Here is a 21,640-nt window from a genome sequence, read left to right on the forward strand (position 1 = left end):
TGGCACTGTTATTCACAATATTGTGTAGTCCATAGCGCACACACACAGTGATACACACACACACACACACACACGTGCAAAGGATATGTTTTCTTAGAAAGGATACTTTGCTGTTTTTAAACATTACTCTGGTGTATTTGGATCACAGGTTGCTTGCTGTCATAGGGTGCATTCGCAGCGTCTAGAAGGCAGCTGATTAGACAGTGTGCTATGATCGAAGGATGCTAGGCACCTCTGGCATGTCCATTAAGGCTGGCATTCCAGGAGGTAGACTGAAACAGACTGAGCAAAAACAATTGTCTTAATAACCCAAAAAATATGGTGCTTTTCAATAGCTCATCATGCAGCAGACTTACCGTCTGTCAGTGCCATTAATAGCAAGTGTTACTCATTTACCTAAATTGATATCATTCCGTCACCTTACCTGTTTTGAAGACAGCATGGCTACTTCAGTGTGGCAACCAAGCCCGCTCTGGCGTCTTTACACACACAAATGCACATTTACACTATTAGTTCTTGTGGCACCCGTGTGCGCTGTGCCACCTTCACACACACACACATGCTTCATGTGACACCCACAGGGACTACCTTATTTACCCACATGTACATGGCTGCTTCATGTTCTGATTATTTTAAATATCCTTTAAACCGCCTAACCATCCCTTATTCTTGGTTCAACAACAGATCGAGCTCAATCACTCTCTGAAGAAGTGTGCATTCCTTGATTCCTTTCTCGTTGATGGTCTTGGAATAACATGAATGGTAGAAGAGGATGTGACACAACAGTCAGAGCTGCTGTTTTTGGGACTGTGAAACTTGGTTAAATTCCCAGCCTTGGCTCAAAATCCTGTGATTCAGGACAAAGCACGTTGTCCCTGTGCGTAAAAAAGCAAAAACAAAATTAATGTGTCATGTCATTGTTGTAAAGTAAAGGGCTCCAATACTTTTGGTTGAGTTTGTGCAGTTTAAAACTGCAAAAAAATGTGAGTTGAAGCTGTGTTTCCACAATGCCTTTATTCCATAAAGTACCTTTTCCCATGTGATTGTGTAGATTTTATTTACTAGCTTTCATGCCAAGTATTTGGCGTGCAGCTATTATATGCCAAGACAATGTAACAAATAAACTAGACACAATCATGTGAATTATTGTAGGACACAACTTAAGTATGTTTATTGTAACTCGTGAAACCAAAAACAATGTTTAGATTTCAGATCACCAATTAAAACATCCCTTACTTATAATTCATTATAGCTGAAATGTCAGGATCTCTCTGAGAAGCCTGAAATGCCCACAAGCACACTGTTGTTGTTTTTTTTAGAACTCTCATATTAAAGGTGTTGCACCAGTGTTGCATATGTATTTCAATTGCTTGTATGTTTTGTTTTTACCTAGATCTGGAGCAGTGGCGAGCAATGAAACAAATTGACACAGCCAATAGATACTGCATACGCAAAACCTATTGGCTTTGCCAATGCTTGTCTTTGCTTTGAAGTCATTTACCCAACCAAGTCTATGTAGCATTCATACAGAATTTCCCTTTTGGCCGAATTTGATTACCTTTTGAACATCCAGGGACAAAGACAAGGCCACCTCTTCAAAGACTGCAGAATACATCAAGAGGTGCCATAGAGTTGTATTGTGGTTATTAGAGGACCGGCCAGGAAGAAATCTCACCTGGGCAGGTGTATCAATGAGGTTGCACAGACCAGTAGAAATTATCTTTACCAATATCTTCACAACAATGTTAATAAGAGAGATTGGTCTGTAGCAGCCACAGCCTACAGGGCACTTGCCCTCATTAGCATTTAGCTAATGCTATATTTAAATGGCCACCAATGTCTTTATCGATTCAGCTTCTTTAATGGCATTGAATAGCATGGGAACTTCAAGATTTTCATGCATCATAGAAACCCATCTTCCTCGGTCATTGGCAGTTCAGAGATGATAGTGACATTTCCCCTCCCAGGAGAGCCCTCCCTTCATCATTCAAGAAGGAGAGTTACATAGAGCATCAGAAAGTTTCCTCCTTCAAAGATAAGCCTTCCTTAATTAAGTGAGACCAGCCCTCGTAGCCACAGCAGATGTTCAGTTTTATTGTTTATTGTTGTAGGTATGGCTATTTGGGTTTCTCTGTCGTGAAAGTAAAATGCACCACCTTCTTGCCATGCTTATAGTGTCTTCATTTCAGTTTCACCTGTGCTATCCTTGTAGCAAAGACCTTTGATGAAACAGAACTGGAAGTTAGCCAAGGACTGTATGCCAGGGGAGGGTTTGTGTCATTGAGCGAAGCACATCAACAGATGCCCCTTTGCCACAAAGCAATGACCTTCCATGTGTTCCTCCCCAGACCACTCAGCACCTCTCTCGGGAAGACTGGGATTAAACCTCCTACGCTGGAAGGACATTACCTTAGATCAGTGGGTATTATCAGTGGAATTTAATGTCAACCTTTCTAATTTTACCACCACACCCTTACATAATCAACAAGGATCATCACAATCTCTTAATAAATTAGGTGCAGTTACTTCTACGGAAACTGGGGTAAGGGTGTGTAAGGAAATGCCTCCTTGGCATGGTTGCCCCCTGACTTTTTGCCTTTGCTGATGCTATGTTTACAATTGAAAGTGTGCTGAGGCCTGCTAACCAGGCCCCAGCACCAGTGTTCTTTCCCTAACCTGTACTTTTGTATCCACAATTGGCAGACCCTGGCATCCAGATAAGTCCCTTGTAACTGGTACTTCTAGTACCAAGGGCCCTGATGCCAAGGAAGGTCTCTAAGGGCTGCAGCATGTCTTATGCCACCCTGGAGACCTCTCACTCAGCACAGACACACTGCTTGCCAGCTTGTGTGTGCTAGTGAGGACAAAACGAGTAAGTCGACATGGCACTCCCCTCAGGGTGCCATGCCAGCCTCTCACTGCCTATGCAGTATAGGTAAGACACCCCTCTAGCAGGCCTTACAGCCCTAAGGCAGGGTGCACTATACCATAGGTGAGGGTACCAGTGCATGAGCATGGTACCCCTACAGTGTCTAAACAAAACCTTAGACATTGTAAGTGCAGGGTAGCCATAAGAGTATATGGTCTGGGAGTCTGTCAAACACGAACTCCACAGCACCATAATGGCTACACTGAAAACTGGGAAGTTTGGTATCAAACTTCTCAGCACAATAAATGCACACTGATGCCAGTGTACATTTTATTGTAAAATACACCACAGAGGGCACCTTAGAGGTGCCCCCTGAAACTTAACCGACTGTCTGTGTAGGCTGACTAGTTCCAGCAGCCTGCCACACCAGAGACATGTTGCTGGCCCCATGGGGAGAGTGCCTTTGTCACTCTGAGGCCAGTAACAAAGCCTGCACTGGGTGGAGATGCTAACACCTCCCCCAGGCAGGAGCTGTGACACCTGGCGGTGAGCCTCAAAGGCTCACCCCTTTGTCACAGCCCAGCAGGGCACTCCAGCTTAGTGGAGTTGCCCGCCCCCTCCGGCCACGGCCCCCACTTTTGGCGGCAAGGCTGGAGGGAACAAAGAAAGCAACAAGGAGGAGTCACTGGCCAGTCAGGACAGCCCCTAAGGTGTCCTGAGCTGAGGTGACTCTGACTTTTAGAAATCCTCCATCTTGCAGATGGAGGATTCCCCCAATAGGGTTAGGATTGTGTCCCCCTCCCCTTGGGAGGAGGCACAAAGAGGGTGTACCCACCCTCAGGGCTAGTAGCCATTGGCTACTAACCCCCCAGACCTAAACACGCCCTTAAATTTAGTATTTAAGGGCTACCCTGAACCCTAGAAAATTAGATTCCTGCAACTACAAGAAGAAGGACTGCCTAGCTGAAAAACCCCTGCAGAGGAAGACCAGAAGACGACAACTGCCTTGGCTCCAGAAACTCACCGGCCTGTCTCCTGCCTTCCAAAGATCCTGCTCCAGCGACGCCTTCCAAAGGGACCAGCGACCTCGACATCCTCTGAGGACTGCCCCTGCTTCGAAAAGACAAGAAACTCCCGAGGACAGCGGACCTGCTCCAAGAAAAACTGCAACTTTGTTTCCAGCAGCTTTAAAGAACCCTGCAAGCTCCCCGCAAGAAGCGTGAGACTTGCAACACTGCACCCGGCGACCCCGACTCGGCTGGTGGCGATCCAACACCTCAGGAGGGACCCCAGGACTACTCTAAGACTGTGAGTACAAAAACCTGACCCCCCTGAGCCCCCACAGCGCCGCCTGCAGAGGGAATCCCGAGGCTTCCCCTGACCGCGACTCTTTGAATCCTAAGTCCCGACACCTGGGAGAGACCCTGCACCCGCAGCCCCCAGGACCTGAAGGACCGGACTTTCACTGGAGGAGTGACCCCCAGGAGTCCCTCTCCCTTGACCAAGTGGAGGTTTCCCCGAGGAACCCCCCCCTTGCCTGCCTGCAGCGCTGAAGAGATCCCTAGATCTCCCATTGACTTCCATTACAAACCCGACGCTTGTTTCTACACTGCACCCGGCCGCCCCCGCGCTGCTGAGGGTGAAATTTCTGTGTGGACTTGTGTCCCCCCCGGTGCCCTACAAAACCCCCCTGGTCTGCCCTCCGAAGACGCGGGTACTTACCTGCAAGCAGACCGGAACCGGGGCACCCCCTTCTCTCCATTCTAGCCTATGTGTTTTGGGCACCACTTTGAACTCTGCACCTGACCGGCCCTGAGCTGCTGGTGTGGTGACTTTGGGGTTGCTCTGAACCCCCAACGGTGGGCTACCTTGGACCAAGAACTAAGCCCTGTAAGTGTCTTACTTACCTGGTTAACCTAACAAATACTTACCTCCCCTAGGAACTGTGAAAATTGCACTAAGTGTCCACTTTTAAAACAGCTATTTGTGAATAACTTGAAAAGTATACATGCAATTTTGATGATTTGAAGTTCCTAAAGTACTTACCTGCAATACCTTTCGAATGAGATATTACATGTAGAATTTGAACCTGTGGTTCTTAAAATAAACTAAGAAAATATATTTTTCTATATAAAAACCTATTGGCTGGATTTGTCTCTGAGTGTGTGTACCTCATTTATTGTCTATGTGTATGTACAACAAATGCTTAACACTACTCCTTGGATAAGCCTACTGCTCGACCACACTACCACAAAATAGAGCATTAGTATTATCTATTTTTACCACTATTTTACCTCTAAGGGGAACCCTTGGACTCTGTGCATGCTATTCCTTACTTTGAAATAGCACATACAGAGCCAACGTCCTACATTGGTGGATCAGCGGTGGGGTACAAGACTTTGCATTTGCTGGACTACTCAGCCAATACCTGATCACACGACAAATTCCAAAATTGTCATTAGAAATTCATTTTTGCAATTTGAAATTTTTCTAAATTCTTAAAAGTCCTGCTAGGGCCTTGTGTGTTAAGTCCCTGTTTAGCATTTTCTTTTAGAGTTTAAAAGTTTGTTAAAAGTTTGAAATTAGATTCTAGACACAGTTTTAGATTCTTTAAAAAGTCTTCCAACTTTTAGCAAAATAATGTCTGATACAGAGATGAATGTGGTGGAACTCGACACCACACCTTACCTCCATCTTAAGATGAGGGAGCTAAGGTCTCTCTGTAATATCAAAAAAATAACCATTGGCTCCAGACCTACCAAAATTCAGCTCCAGGAGCTGTTGGCAGAGTTTGAAAAAGCCAACCCCTCTGATGATGACATCACAGAGGAAGAAATTAGTGACTTGGAGGCCAATGTCCCTCCTCCAGTCCTAAATAGGGAGAACAGGACCCCTCAAGTCCTGTCTCCAACTGTGTTAGTCAGAAATGGTGAGTCCCTCACAGGAGGGTCCCACATTTCTGAAATCACTGAGGATGCTCTCAGTGAAGATGACCTCCTGTTAGCCAGGATGGCCAAAAGATTGGCTTTAGAGAGACAGCTCCTAGCCATAGAAAGGGAAAGACAAGAGATGGGCCTAGGGCCCATCAATGGTGGCAGCAATATAAATAGGGTCAGAGATTCTCCTGACATGTTAAAAATCCCCAAAGGGATTGTGACAAAATATGAAGATGGTGATGACATCACCAAATGGTTCACAGCTTTTGAGAGGGCTTGTGTAACCAGAAAAGTGAACAGATCTCACTGGGGTGCTCTCCTTTGGGAAATGTTCACTGGAAAGTGTAGGGATAGACTCCTCACACTCTCTGGAAAAGATGCAGAATCTTATGACCTCATGAAGGGTACCCTGATTGAGGGCTTTGGATTCTCCACTGAGGAGTACAGGATTAGGTTCAGGGGGGCTCAAAAATCCTCGAGCCAGACCTGGGTTGACTTTGTAGACTACTCAGTGAAAACACTAGATGGTTGGATTCAAGGCAGTGGTGTAAGTAATTATGATGGGCTGTACAATTTATTTGTGAAAGAACACCTATTGAGTAATTGTTTCAATGATAAACTGCATCAGCATCTGGTAGACCTAGGACCAATTTCTCCCCAAGAATTGGGAAAGAAGGCGGACCATTGGGTCAAGACAAGGGTGTCCAAGACTTCAACAGGGGGTGACCAAAAGAAAGGGGTCACAAAGACTCCCCAGGGGAAGGGTGATGAGACAACCAAAACTAAAAATAGTAAAGAGTCTTCTACAGGCCCCCAAAAACCTGCACAGGAGGGTGGGCCCAGAGCCTCTTCACAAAACAATGGGTACAAGGGTAAAAACTTTGATCCCAAAAAGGCCTGGTGTCATAGCTGTAAACAGCATGGACACCAAACTGGAGACAAGGCCTGTCCCAAGAAAGGTTCCACTCCAAACTCCCATCCAGGTAACACTGGTATGGCTAGTCTCCAAGTGGGATCAACAGTGTGCCCAGAGCAAATCAGGGTCCACACTGAAGCCACTCTAGTTTCTGAGGGTGGGGTGGATTTAGCCACACTAGCTGTCTGGCCGCCTAACATGCAAAAATACAGACAGCAACTCTTAATTAATGGGACTAGAATAGAGGGCCTGAGGGATACAGGTGCCAGTGTCACCATGGTGACAGAGAAACTGGTTTCCCCTGGCCAATACCTGACTGGAAAAACTTACACAGTCACCAACGCTGACAATCAGAGAAAAGTACATCCCATGGCAATGGTTACTTTAGAATGGGGAGGGGTCAATGGCCTGAAACAGGTGGTGGTCTCCTCAAATATCCCAGTGGACTGTCTGCTTGGAAATGACCTGGAGTCCTCAGCATGGGCTGAGGTAGAACTAAAAACCCATGCAGCAATGCTGGGTATCCCTGAACTGGTGTGTGTGAAAACAAGAGCACAATGCAAGGCACAGGGTGAAAAAGTAGAGCTGGAGTCTGGAAAAATGGCCCAGCCTACCAAGAGAACAGGAAAGTCAGTTGGGAAACCAACTGCAACACAGCAAAAGAAAGGGAACCTCTCTTCTCAGGAAGAAGTTCTGCCCTCTGAGGGAACTGAGCCTTTGGAGCTTGAACCTTATCAGGTTGAGCTCTTAGGCCCAGGGGGACCCTCAAGGGAGGAGCTGTGTAAGGGACAAGAAACCTGTCCCTCTCTTGAAGGCCTTAGGCAGCAAGCTGCTGAAGAGTCCAAAGGCAAGAAAAATGGAACACATAGGGTCTATTGGGAAGGTGGACTCCTGTACACTGAGGCCAGAGACCCCAAACCTGGTGCCACTAGGAGAGTGGTAGTGCCTCAGCTGTTCAGGAAGTTCATCCTAACATTGGCCCATGACATTCCCCTTGCTGGACATTTGGGACAAACCAAGACGTGGGAGAGGTTAGTCAACCACTTCTACTGGCCCAATATGTCCAACATGGTTAAGGAGTTTTGCCTCTCCTGCCCCACCTGTCAAGCCAGTGGTAAGACAGGTGGGCACCCAAAGGCCCCCCTCATTCCACTTCCAGTGGTGGGGGTCCCCTTTGAAAGAGTGGGTGTGGACATAGTTGGTCCACTAGAACCTCCCACAGCCTCAGGAAATATGTATATCCTGGTAGTAGTGGATCATGCTACCAGGTATCCTGAAGCTATTCCCCTTAGGTCGACTACTGCCCCTGCAGTAGCCAAGGCCCTCATTGGTATCTTTACCAGAGTGGGTTTCCCTAAGGAGGTGGTGTCTGACAGAGGTACCAACTTCATGTCAGCATACCTAAAGCACATGTGGAATGAGTGTGGAGTGACTTATAAATTCACTACACCATACCATCCACAAACTAATGGCTTGGTTGAGAGATTCAACAAGACATTAAAAGGCATGATCATGGGGCTCCCAGAAAAACTCAAAAGGAGATGGGATGTCCTCTTGCCATGTCTGCTTTTCGCTTACAGAGAGGTGCCACAGAAGGGAGTAGGATTCTCACCCTTTGAACTTCTGTTTGGTCATCCTGTAAGGGGACCACTTGCCCTTGTTAAAGAAGGCTGGGAGAGACCTCTCCATGAGCCTAAACAGGACATAGTGGACTATGTACTTGGCCTTCGCTCTAGAATGGCAGAGTACATGGAAAAGGCAACCAAAAACCTTGAGGCCAGCCAACAGCTCCAGAAGTTTTGGTATGACCAAAAGGCTGCACTGGTTGAGTTCCAACCAGGGCAGAAAGTCTGGGTTCTGGAGCCTGTGGCTCCCAGGGCACTCCAGGACAAATGGAGTGGCCCTTACCCAGTGCTAGAAAGGAAGAGTCAGGTCACCTACCTGGTGGACCTGGGCACAAGCAGGAGCCCCAAGAGGGTGATCCATGTGAACCGCCTTAAGCTCTTCCATGACAGCGCTGATGTGAATCTATTGATGGTAACAGATGAGGATCAGGAGGCAGAGAGTGAACCTCTCCCTGATCTTCTGTCATCAGACCCAAAAGATGGCACAGTAGATGGAGTGATCTACTCAGACACCCTCTCTGGCCAACAGCAAGCTGATTGTAGGAGAGTCCTGCAACAGTTTCCTGAACTCTTCTCCTTAACCCCTGGTCAGACACACCTGTGTACCCATGATGTGGACACAGGAGACAGCATGCCTGTCAAAAACAAAATCTTTAGACAGTCTGACCATGTTAAGGAAAGCATCAAGGTGGAAGTCCACAAGATGCTGGAATTGGGAGTAATTGAGCGCTCTGACAGCCCCTGGGCTAGCCCAGTGGTCTTAGTCCCCAAACCTCACACCAAAGATGGAAAGAAAGAGATGAGGTTTTGTGTGGACTACAGAGGGCTCAATTCTGTCACCAAGACAGATGCTCATCCAATTCCAAGAGCTGATGAGCTCATAGATAAATTAGGTGCTGCCAAATTCTTAAGTACCTTTGACTTGACAGCAGGGTACTGGCAAATAAAAATGGCACCTGGAGCAAAAGAGAAAACAGCATTCTCCACACCTGATGGGCATTATCAGTTTACTGTTATGCCCTTTGGTTTAAAGAATGCCCCTGCCACCTTCCAAAGGTTGGTGAATCAAGTCCTTGCTGGTTTGGAGTCCTTTAGCACAGCTTATCTTGATGATATTGCTGTCTTTAGCTCCACCTGGCAGGATCACCTGGTCCACCTGAAGAAGGTTTTGAAGGCTCTGCAATCTGCAGGCCTCTCTATCAAGGCATCCAAATGCCAGATAGGGCAGGGAACTGTGGTTTACTTGGGCCACCTTGTAGGTGGAGGCCAAGTTCAGCCACTCCAACCCAAGATCCAGACTATTCTGGACTGGGTAGCTCCAAAAACCCAGACTCAAGTCAGGGCATTCCTTGGCTTGACTGGGTATTACAGGAGGTTTGTGAAGGGATATGGATCCATTGTGACAGCCCTCACTGAACTCACCTCCAAGAAAATGCCCAAGAAAGTGAACTGGACTGTGGAATGCCAACAGGCCTTTGACACCCTGAAACAGGCAATGTGCTCAGCACCAGTTCTAAAAGCTCCAGATTATTCTAAGCAGTTCATTGTGCAGACTGATGCCTCTGAACATGGGATAGGGGCAGTTTTGTCCCAAACAAATGATGATGGCCTTGACCAGCCTGTTGCTTTCATTAGCAGGAAGTTACTCCCCAGGGAGCAGCGTTGGAGTGCCATTGAGAGGGAGGCCTTTGCTGTGGTTTGGTCCCTGAAAAAGCTGAGACCATACCTCTTTGGGACTCACTTCCTAGTTCAAACTGACCACAGACCTCTCAAATGGCTGATGCAAATGAAAGGTGAAAATCCTAAACTGTTGAGGTGGTCCATCTCCCTACAGGGAATGGACTTTATAGTGGAACACAGACCTGGGACTGCCCATGCCAATGCAGATGGCCTTTCCAGGTTCTTCCACTTAGAAAATGAAGACTCTCTTGGGAAAGGTTAGTCTCATCCTCTTTCGTTTGGGGGGGGGTTGTGTAAGGAAATGCCTCCTTGGCATGGTTGCCCCCTGACTTTTTGCCTTTGCTGATGCTATGTTTACAATTGAAAGTGTGCTGAGGCCTGCTAACCAGGCCCCAGCACCAGTGTTCTTTCCCTAACCTGTACTTTTGTATCCACAATTGGCAGACCCTGGCATCCAGATAAGTCCCTTGTAACTGGTACTTCTAGTACCAAGGGCCCTGATGCCAAGGAAGGTCTCTAAGGGCTGCAGCATGTCTTATGCCACCCTGGAGACCTCTCACTCAGCACAGACACACTGCTTGCCAGCTTGTGTGTGCTAGTGAGGACAAAACGAGTAAGTCGACATGGCACTCCCCTCAGGGTGCCATGCCAGCCTCTCACTGCCTATGCAGTATAGGTAAGACACCCCTCTAGCAGGCCTTACAGCCCTAAGGCAGGGTGCACTATACCATAGGTGAGGGTACCAGTGCATGAGCATGGTACCCCTACAGTGTCTAAACAAAACCTTAGACATTGTAAGTGCAGGGTAGCCATAAGAGTATATGGTCTGGGAGTCTGTCAAACACGAACTCCACAGCACCATAATGGCTACACTGAAAACTGGGAAGTTTGGTATCAAACTTCTCAGCACAATAAATGCACACTGATGCCAGTGTACATTTTATTGTAAAATACACCACAGAGGGCACCTTAGAGGTGCCCCCTGAAACTTAACCGACTGTCTGTGTAGGCTGACTAGTTCCAGCAGCCTGCCACACCAGAGACATGTTGCTGGCCCCATGGGGAGAGTGCCTTTGTCACTCTGAGGCCAGTAACAAAGCCTGCACTGGGTGGAGATGCTAACACCTCCCCCAGGCAGGAGCTGTGACACCTGGCGGTGAGCCTCAAAGGCTCACCCCTTTGTCACAGCCCAGCAGGGCACTCCAGCTTAGTGGAGTTGCCCGCCCCCTCCGGCCACGGCCCCCACTTTTGGCGGCAAGGCTGGAGGGAACAAAGAAAGCAACAAGGAGGAGTCACTGGCCAGTCAGGACAGCCCCTAAGGTGTCCTGAGCTGAGGTGACTCTGACTTTTAGAAATCCTCCATCTTGCAGATGGAGGATTCCCCCAATAGGGTTAGGATTGTGTCCCCCTCCCCTTGGGAGGAGGCACAAAGAGGGTGTACCCACCCTCAGGGCTAGTAGCCATTGGCTACTAACCCCCCAGACCTAAACACGCCCTTAAATTTAGTATTTAAGGGCTACCCTGAACCCTAGAAAATTAGATTCCTGCAACTACAAGAAGAAGGACTGCCTAGCTGAAAAACCCCTGCAGAGGAAGACCAGAAGACGACAACTGCCTTGGCTCCAGAAACTCACCGGCCTGTCTCCTGCCTTCCAAAGATCCTGCTCCAGCGACGCCTTCCAAAGGGACCAGCGACCTCGACATCCTCTGAGGACTGCCCCTGCTTCGAAAAGACAAGAAACTCCCGAGGACAGCGGACCTGCTCCAAGAAAAGCTGCAACTTTGTTTCCAGCAGCTTTAAAGAACCCTGCAAGCTCCCCGCAAGAAGCGTGAGACTTGCAACACTGCACCCGGCGACCCCGACTCGGCTGGTGGCGATCCAACACCTCAGGAGGGACCCCAGGACTACTCTAAGACTGTGAGTACAAAAACCTGACCCCCCTGAGCCCCCACAGCGCCGCCTGCAGAGGGAATCCCGAGGCTTCCCCTGACCGCGACTCTTTGAATCCTAAGTCCCGACACCTGGGAGAGACCCTGCACCCGCAGCCCCCAGGACCTGAAGGACCGGACTTTCACTGGAGGAGTGACCCCCAGGAGTCCCTCTCCCTTGACCAAGTGGAGGTTTCCCCGAGGAACCCCCCCCTTGCCTGCCTGCAGCGCTGAAGAGATCCCTAGATCTCCCATTGACTTCCATTACAAACCCGACGCTTGTTTCTACACTGCACCCGGCCGCCCCCGCGCTGCTGAGGGTGACATTTCTGTGTGGACTTGTGTCCCCCCCGGTGCCCTACAAAACCCCCCTGGTCTGCCCTCCGAAGACGCGGGTACTTACCTGCAAGCAGACCGGAACCGGGGCACCCCCTTCTCTCCATTCTAGCCTATGTGTTTTGGGCACCACTTTGAACTCTGCACCTGACCGGCCCTGAGCTGCTGGTGTGGTGACTTTGGGGTTGCTCTGAACCCCCAACGGTGGGCTACCTTGGACCAAGAACTAAGCCCTGTAAGTGTCTTACTTACCTGGTTAACCTAACAAATACTTACCTCCCCTAGGAACTGTGAAAATTGCACTAAGTGTCCACTTTTAAAACAGCTATTTGTGAATAACTTGAAAAGTATACATGCAATTTTGATGATTTGAAGTTCCTAAAGTACTTACCTGCAATACCTTTCGAATGAGATATTACATGTAGAATTTGAATCTGTGGTTCTTAAAATAAACTAAGAAAAGATATTTTTCTATATAAAAACCTATTGGCTGGATTTGTCTCTGAGTGTGTGTACCTCATTTATTGTCTATGTGTATGTACAACAAATGCTTAACACTACTCCTTGGATAAGCCTACTGCTCGACCACACTACCACAAAATAGAGCATTAGTATTATCTATTTTTACCACTATTTTACCTCTAAGGGGAACCCTTGGACTCTGTGCATGCTATTCCTTACTTTGAAATAGCACATACAGAGCCAACGTCCTACAGGGTGTCTCTGTATTCCCTAACCCTCAAAAAGGGCAAGGCTGTGCAACCATCACTTCAAGATGGTCTCCCTACAAGACTTCTTCCTACTTGTAAATATTGGAGCCTACATAACTGCACTAGATCTAAAGGGCTTGTCCTTTCAGATTCCGACCCATCAAGTACACTGACAATATCTGAGGTTTGTGCTAAGTGGAGCACATTAACAGTGCAAAGTTTTACCAGTTCAGAGCAACAACAGCTCCAACAGTATTTACAAAGTGATTAGCTTGGTCGTAGCTCAGTGAAAGTGCAGTCAAGTTCATGTGTTCAGGGATCTAGATGATTGGCTGGTAAAGAGCACAATGCCCTAAGTGCATGCAACAAGTTATTCAGCTTCTACCCCAATGGAGCATCATGGTCCAGCTCCCAAAAATAATTACCTGCAGCAGACCTAGGGTTTTCTGGGAGCAAAACTGTTATTCCACAACAAAAGTGTCCCCAACAACGAGAGAGTGATGGCATTTCAAAGGATCCTTGCCCTTTAGCTGACATATCCTCTGACAGTGACAATGATAATGAAACTGACGGGAGTGATGGTGGCATGGATTGCACTAGTACCCAGTGCAAGCTTAACATGATGCCTCTACAAGAATGTCTGACTGGGGAATGGGAGTATCTAGTATTGGTAGCAACAGTGTTGAGCACAAGCTACGTTGGTGGAACAATACAAGTGTTACTGGGCAGATCATTTCTGGACTCCAAGTTGCATATGTCTATCTACTTGCACACAAACCTCACTTGTTGAGGGGCTCACACTGACAATGTAACTATTGAAGGAGATTAGTTCTTTTAGGAGCAAACACTAAACATTATTGTATTAGAGTACAGCTAGCCCTTCAAGCTTTCTAACATTGATTCACCTCTTCTCAAACAGTGTTATCATACTTTTGCCTCTTGCTAGGTACTGGATTCCTAGTTAATGTATATTGTCCGAATAGATTTTTTTATGCTGTGTACATTCCCTCCCAGTCACCTTCTTTTGAGGTGATTCAGAAGTGCCTGGTCATCCAACTATTGATCAGTCCTTTTCTTACCAGTTATTTTATGACACACGTTTATCTCGTCTCTGAAGAGTTGTCTCCTGGCACCCTAGCCTTCCATCTTGTTCTTGTTTATGGAACAGTTTGCAGGTGATAGCACTCGTCATTAGCAAGAGGCGAGTTCAGTGGGATTTTGCTACTAAGCTCTATCTCAGATCATTAACCTTCTCACCTACTTACTCTAATTAAGTCATTTCTTTCTCTAGGTATCTGGCTAAGTCATATGACCAAACTGACATCTATGAAACATACCTTGTTTCATTATGTGCTTAACAAAATAGTCCCTAGTAAGTTGTTCCCATCATCCACAAGAATATCTAATTCCAGTTCTACAATCTTACCCACCTGTTCCTAATGTTAAATAAACATTCTTCCAGACTATCATTGCTTGATAAGTGGCCTCCTCCCTAAAGTGCCTATCCTACATTACATGGTTCTTACCTCAAAAGTAAAAGCTCTACAGATGGCGTAAAAATGGAGACCAGAATCTTTCAGTGAAAAATATCAGACCGGTACATGCAGTGCTGCTGCTAACTCTTACTAGAATTTCTTGCTGCACTTATCCTCTTAAAGAGGTGCTATATTTGGGGTGTGAAATTAGCTATGTACACTTTTGGACATGTTTATCTGGTATAAACGTTGCCCAGGTTTGCCTACACACATATCTATCAAGCAAGAGTCATGGTGAAGATAACAGTATACTTTTTATTCTACCTCATTCATGAATCCCATTCCTTTTGGATAATATTTATTTGCTTAAATAGTTTTTCAGTTCTTACTTGCTGAGTTTCAGCAGTAACACTTGGTTACAATATGTTTTGTCTTCTCTCATAGTTTTTATTCTATTTCTTTGGGCGCTGGTACAGAGGCCCTAGGCAAGAAGAGTTATGATAGTAGGAAGAAAGGCCAGTGAGCGAGGCAGTTAAGGCATACATTGCAGGTAGTTTTTGTAGTCTCAGCTTGAGTTTTTCCTCATATTTGCAATAATGGATGGCTAAATGCTGTGTTCACTTCATTATTTCCTTTCAAACAGGTCATGAGTTAAGTATGGTGCTACTGCCCCGTTACTGGGTGTCTTTTGTCTTTTTAGATGGCTGTGAATGAGCAGCTGACTCACATTTACTCTTTTGTGTTAGGATTCCATGATGGGTGCTGTGGCGTACCTATTCTACAGCTTCGTAGTGAATAAACTTTTCAGCAGATAGTACATTCTGCTCACAACGACTGGTTGAAACTGTTCCTTAAATACTGAACAAAGTCCTAAGTGGTCTATCCGTGTGCATTTGCAACGTAATAGTAGCTCCTTAACTTAAAACAAAAAAAGGCAGTGGCAATTTGCTTTGAAAGGTACCCTTTTCCCTTTATCACCTTACACCCTATAGGCTCCTGCTTTCACAATTGGGACTGACCTCTTTTGTTGGGTAATCAGAATTTTGCATAGAGGTAGATTGCTAATGACAGCTTGATTTGTTTTTGTTTCTTGATTATAGGAGGTGTTTGTAAATTGGAAATGGACTCAGTATAGTTTTAGACCAAGTAATGTACCAACCCATTCATATCAGCTATTTCAAATCATAGCATAGCAGGGGTTCTGGTCTAAAAAAAACAAAATGGGATTGCTTGTTACAGCTCCTTGTTTTAGGCTGATTCCCTCCAATAAAATAGTGACTCATTCTAAAGATGCAAACCCGGACAAAGCATGTTTAGAAGAGAGTTTCCTGTTCTAGTCAAATCAATACAATGGAGTAGTAAGTTATTTCCAAAGTGAAAATGTTTTTGGAGAAATCAAAAAAATGGCGTGGCAATTCTACTCCAAGTTGACAATTGTCTCAATAAAGGGGTAATAGTGAAATTATTTATAGGCATGGTTTCGGTGTATTCTCCCAATACCTGTAAAATCACCTTATTTGGTAAAACAGTTAATGTATCTGCCTACTAACATTCTTCTTGGAAAGAGAGTTTTATATGGTGACAAACATGAACATTGACAGATTTGAAACATGAGACATCACCAATAGACCTGGACTTTCTAGGCTTACAGAAACTTTGAACAGAAATCAACTACACTTAAGAGGACTTTACATTTTATTCTCTGGTGCACCATCTTGAGAACCGGCCAGTGCTTACCTGGGGCAGTCAATATCTCTTATAGGAATTCTTCTTATATTAATAGATTATAACTCGTCATGCAACAGTCATGTTGTACATAGTTCTTGCTCTGGGACTACATAAACCCACATCCTGGAAGTCTGGAAATCACAACCTAAAGATGAGTGCAGGTATTATTACAGAAATGTTAACTAGAACTTTGCTAAATTAAAAATGTAGGTAATTATGCTGATGATGTAGGATGGCGGTGTTTTATTGTAATTCACCTGATGTATGCACCAGAACTCTGACTGCGAATAACACTACATACATGTTGTAGTATGTCTGTATGAAAACCAATAAAACACATTTTATAAAAATAAAATGTAGGTAATTCCATATTCAAATGTCCCTTGAAAGTCTCGGAAATTGAAGTTTAGCATAAGGCAACAAAATCAATGAGTATTCATGATAAGTTGTACTTAGCTTGAGATTATTTGACTCTGCTCCTAGGCAAGTTTGAATATGTGATTCTGAGAATAAAATAAATTGTGCTAACAAGCCTAAGAGGATACTGCTTTATCATTGAAAAGCTCAGGCTACAAAACTGCATACACAAAAATGTAGCATAGGAGACCTGTACATAAGAAGAGGAATACCTTTCTGGCTGTTAACGTGTTCTTTTAAAAAATTTATTTGCTTGGTACTCGTTATGCCGTCAAGAGATGAATCCCTAGAAAATATCACTCTCCTAATCATTACACCCGAGAACATGGGATATTTTGGATCGACATTGAAGCTGGTATATTTCTACAAATGAAAACAAAAATGAGGGCCAGATATCTTTCCTGGAAGCCTCTACCTGGATATTTTTGTGTTCATTATTACCCTTCCAAACATTAATTCTAGAAAGTCTCTTGACTCAGTGATAGATGTTATGCTATTTTTAGTCATGAAGCTAGGTACATTTCATTACTATTACTTGTAATACTAGCCATGTGCACTAATAAACCACCTCTTTATTACCAGGACTTACACAATCTTTTTAGTAACTCTAGAATGTGTATTGTTACGTTTAGAAACCTGTAAAAGCCTAAACATTTCTTTTGAATGGTAAATTATTTTTTATTCTGTATTAACATCTTCAGCATTGATTTCTAAATTTCATATCCCTCACAAAGCTGTCATGATTGGTGGTACTGGAATGCAATTTCAGCTCCGATAAGTCCACTGTATCCGCCGGCTGAGCAACAGACAGCACCTTAATCTGCCACTTCTTCTGTGATAATGAGTAAATATAGCTATTTGTTGATACCTTTGCTCTTGAACCTTCTACCACCCTTCATGTTACTAAATATTATTGAAAGTTATTTAGAAAAGGAAAGCGAGTGTGATGCATTGCAATCATTCAAACAAAATAATAATTAATAAGTTGTAATTTTACTAGTCATTTTGTCCAATCTGTAACTGCCACTTGTGTGCCTCTCTCATGCACCCCGGCTGAACCTGTACCCTCTCTAGCGTATAGTGAGCTAATTAATATTAAAGTGTTGATTATTCCTTCTAAAGGAAGACCCTACGGATGTATCTAATGTAGTGGTAGAATTTGCTATTCATTCATATTAGTGAACAGCCATTCATTTGGTATTCCATGGCTGTAAATAGAGGGTATGAATACGCAGGAAGTTCACAATATTGAACAAATTGTAAAGTTTTCCAAAACCTATCTATGCCTTACTTGGCAAGATGTTACTTTTTAATTCTCTGTTTTCTCTCTAGGTGGAGTTTGAGACAGAGCGTCGGTTTACGTTTCATAGTTCTTGGTGTTCCTAGAAGCTATAGTTTAAAGATATTTTTGAACCCATATAAAAGTGAAAATCAGTAAACTTTTCGCAGTATGAGGGTTTTGTAAAAATCCCACTCTGACTGGTAAACATGCAGGATGTTTCTTTTTGCAGAGTCGTAGGCTTTTCTATTGTTGGTAATATCCAGTCCACGACCAGAAACCCTTTTTCCCAACTGAGCTGAATCTTTTTTACAAAGGCTTTTTATTTACCACCGGGATTAACTACAAGTTGTCTAATTTTATTAACACACACTTATGGTTTTCTATGGTCTTCTTGTAGCCCAGCATTAATTGTCTACATGCTGGATCATATTTCACGTACAACCCCTACAACACCTGATTACTCTATCAGGATGTGGACTAGAAGTAAATACAACTAATGCCCATATCATTTGAAGCTTTACTGGAATCTTCACAGCCTTTTTAAAAGAGCAAGCAGCTAAAGAAAATTCATTATATTTTAACTGTAACAATGACAGGCTTTTTAAACTTATTACTTAATTGGGTTGCCAGTCAAATAAGGAGGACATGCAAATATCTACGAGGGCTCAGTGGTTGTTTTAGGTGCCAAGGTAGATAAAGTGATTGTCAGATAAAGCAGGCCAATTTAGAAAAATGGAAGTACAGTGTTTACGGTTCAATTCTATTTATTAAAGTTTGGTCAACACATACACTCACCTACAATCGAAGGCTGTTGTGGAGCTTGTAAAACTGTGCTTGTAGGTCAAAAGTGTTGCCCGTGAACTTAGTCCTCAGCTTAACCTTTACACCCCCTTACGCCCCTCCCCTCCAGGGGAATACTCTGTCAATGCTTTATCAAGTGCCCAGTCCACAGTGTATATGTGAGCCGTATAGAGTAATAAATCTGTTTAGGTGTTTGGTGCTGACTCAGTGAGGCGGAGAATGCACGACTATTAAGAGCAGGACAGTTCTTTAATTTCTTTGGTTAACAAGTCTATAAATGGGCCCCAAATGTTTCTGTAGGCGTCGCCATGCACCGTTAGTACTAAGGTGTGTTTCTCCTTTCCCAGTATATGCCACAAGTTGTGAAGCCATGCTTGGTGCGTTGGAAGTTTGTCTGTGCCACAGAGTGCGAGAATTGTCTGGTGTGCAGCTCCCAGCACAAGTCCTAACTGTCGGCCTTTGCAAGATTTAATGGATAGGTGAGCAGGTTTGGAAGGCCCAAGAGCGTGTAAGCTGGGAGGGTTGTGTCTAGGCAATAGTCTTTCATTCACGACTGCTGTCCAGAACGAGGATACTTTTGGGGAGTCCCTTAGCATGTGAAGCAGCGTCCCCTGTTGACTGCAACTCTGCCAGCATAGAGGACTGCAAGCTGGGTTGCCTCTATGGAGTCTGGGTGGTGTTAGGTACCAATATGTCACAAGTTTCGTGACTGTTTCTGTGGCCGCTGTGTTATTGGCTGCATGTTTAGCTAAAGTATATGTCATCCCACTCTTTTGAGGATAGTTGTCTACCTAGCTCCTGTTCCCAACGCAGTTGGCTAAGGGGATTTATCTAGTGGGATGGTCAGTAGCAGGAGATGGTATAGTTCAGATATTGAGCGCCTGTCGCTGGTTTTCATAATGAGCCATTTCTCAAACCTCGCCAGGGGATGGGTCGCTCCTTCCCGAGTGGTCGGTGAGAGAGCCAGCTTCTAACTTGTATATAATGGAATCGTTCCCTCTCTGGAAGCTTGTATTGGAGCTTCAGTTTATCAAACAGGGTGGGACCCTCCTCGTTGAAGCGAAGTCCAATAGAGCTGCATTTAGCTTTTTGCCAGTGGCGAACCGTGTCCTGATCAAGACCTGGGATGAAATCTGAGTTCCCCAAGAATGGAGTCAAGGGTGACGGAAATGTTGTCAGGTGTTTGCATACAGCGACCGAGTCCCACACCTTTAATGTCTCACTCTTGATCGGGGATGAATATAATCCACATGCTCTCTGGTGTCATCTTAGAAACTTGACTTTCCATAAATGAGTGCCTGCTATTGCCCGATCCATAAAGAGCCAGTGTGTCTCTGACTCAGGTTGTGACTACTCTATAAGGTGGCAGAGTTGGGCCGTCTGGAAGTAGCTTTGTAGATGTGGGATTTCCACTCCCCCTTTTAAGGGGGGGAGATTATAACTTCTATCCCTTCTCAGCCAAGGGTTTTTTCCAGCTCGTATGAAGCCAAGAAGAAGAAAAATGTTTAAAACTGAATTTGGAATGAATATGTTCATGATGAAAAAACTGATAAATGTTTTACCTCAAATCTTAGTGATCTGTGCAAAAATGGAAAACTCCAAATTATTTATCTGTGTATTGATCCTAAGACTAACCGAGTGTTGCATACTGAAAGAGCTGCTACAGGAGATAGATTGCAGGAGGTAATTATAGAATAAATCACACATCTCTAATAGCTAAAACACAATGAATGAAATATTTTTGTTGGACCCGGAATCCTAATGCTCTGTCATAATTGAGTGTTAAAGTACGACATAGGTCCACAGTCTGAAAAGTGTTGTTGCAAATACAATGGGCTACTGGCTGGTGGCATTGGGAACAAAATAAGAGCAATAAATTAGAAACAGAAACAAAGGACCAATTTAACCGTTCACTCAGATATACAACTAATCAGCCAAAGACGTGACATTCATTAGAACCCTCTTATTTGAAACCAAAGAAAATACAAATATGCATGAGCTTTAATTATGCCTGAAGAGCCAAGTACCCAAAGATAGTTTGCAGGAACTAAAAGCTGGCATGTCACCAAAAATTTATAGTACTTGGAGTAATTAATCACAAAACATAAGAGGCAGGTCAAACATCAAGAATGGTGCTCAATCAGGAAATCTTATGAACAGCTTCAGCTAAGGTAAAAGCAAATATATGGACAAAAATATTGATTCAGTTCTGCCTAGTGCTATACAGTAAGGCTTAATGCAGCGGTTCCTGAATTGTAAATAAACAGTACATGAGCTAACCAGTAAGTCAATCTACCCAACAAGTTAATCACTTTGAAAAACACGGCCGGACTGGAAATCCAAAGCAACCCTGGCAACTGTTTCTGACCAGCCCCTGGGAGTTGGGTGCCGTGGCGCGCACAGTAAAGTCTTAAAACTGTGCGTGCAAAGGTCCCACGCACAGTTTTAAGACCTCATAGGGGGTGTGCAAGCACAAGCTTGCTGCTGTTTTGGGGGCCAAGTTTGCAGCACTGCTGTAAAACCAGCCCCAGTCACAAAACCGGCCCCCACTGCTCCAAAACAGGGTCACCACCCCTCCAGCCAACCGGTAAACTCCCAGTGCCCGCTATGGCCAGTCCAGCCCTGTTTCCAAATATATATAAGTAAAAGGTCAACGACCAGTGATACTAGTAAAAAAAAAAACACTCTTACGTTTCATGTAATGAATGAGTTAAAACTGAAAAAACTACTCCAAAATCAAAAAGCAAGTAGAGGGTTGACATTGGAGTTTTAATGTTCAAATGGGTATGAATTAGAGGCTACTTGGAATTAACCTTGCACATTGAAGCAGAGAAGAGTTTATTAAATGGAGTTTAAAACAGGCAATTTTTAAACTGATAAATGTATCTTTGCTCAGCTACTTGCATTTCAAGATTCAGTTAATGGTACACCAAGCT

The 21,640-nt window shown here is 44.7% G+C and overlaps 1 protein-coding gene across 1 annotated transcript in view; it reads left to right on the forward strand.

Moving 5' to 3' along the window:
- Positions 1 to 21,640, forward strand: part of SMC5 (structural maintenance of chromosomes 5) — a 647,363-nt gene that overhangs the window by 127,007 nt on the left and 498,716 nt on the right. The window lies entirely within an intron of this gene.

The sequence above is a fragment of the Pleurodeles waltl genome, chromosome 1_1, assembly GCF_031143425.1.
Source record: "Pleurodeles waltl isolate 20211129_DDA chromosome 1_1, aPleWal1.hap1.20221129, whole genome shotgun sequence".
NCBI classification, from domain to species: Eukaryota; Metazoa; Chordata; class Amphibia; order Caudata; family Salamandridae; genus Pleurodeles; species Pleurodeles waltl.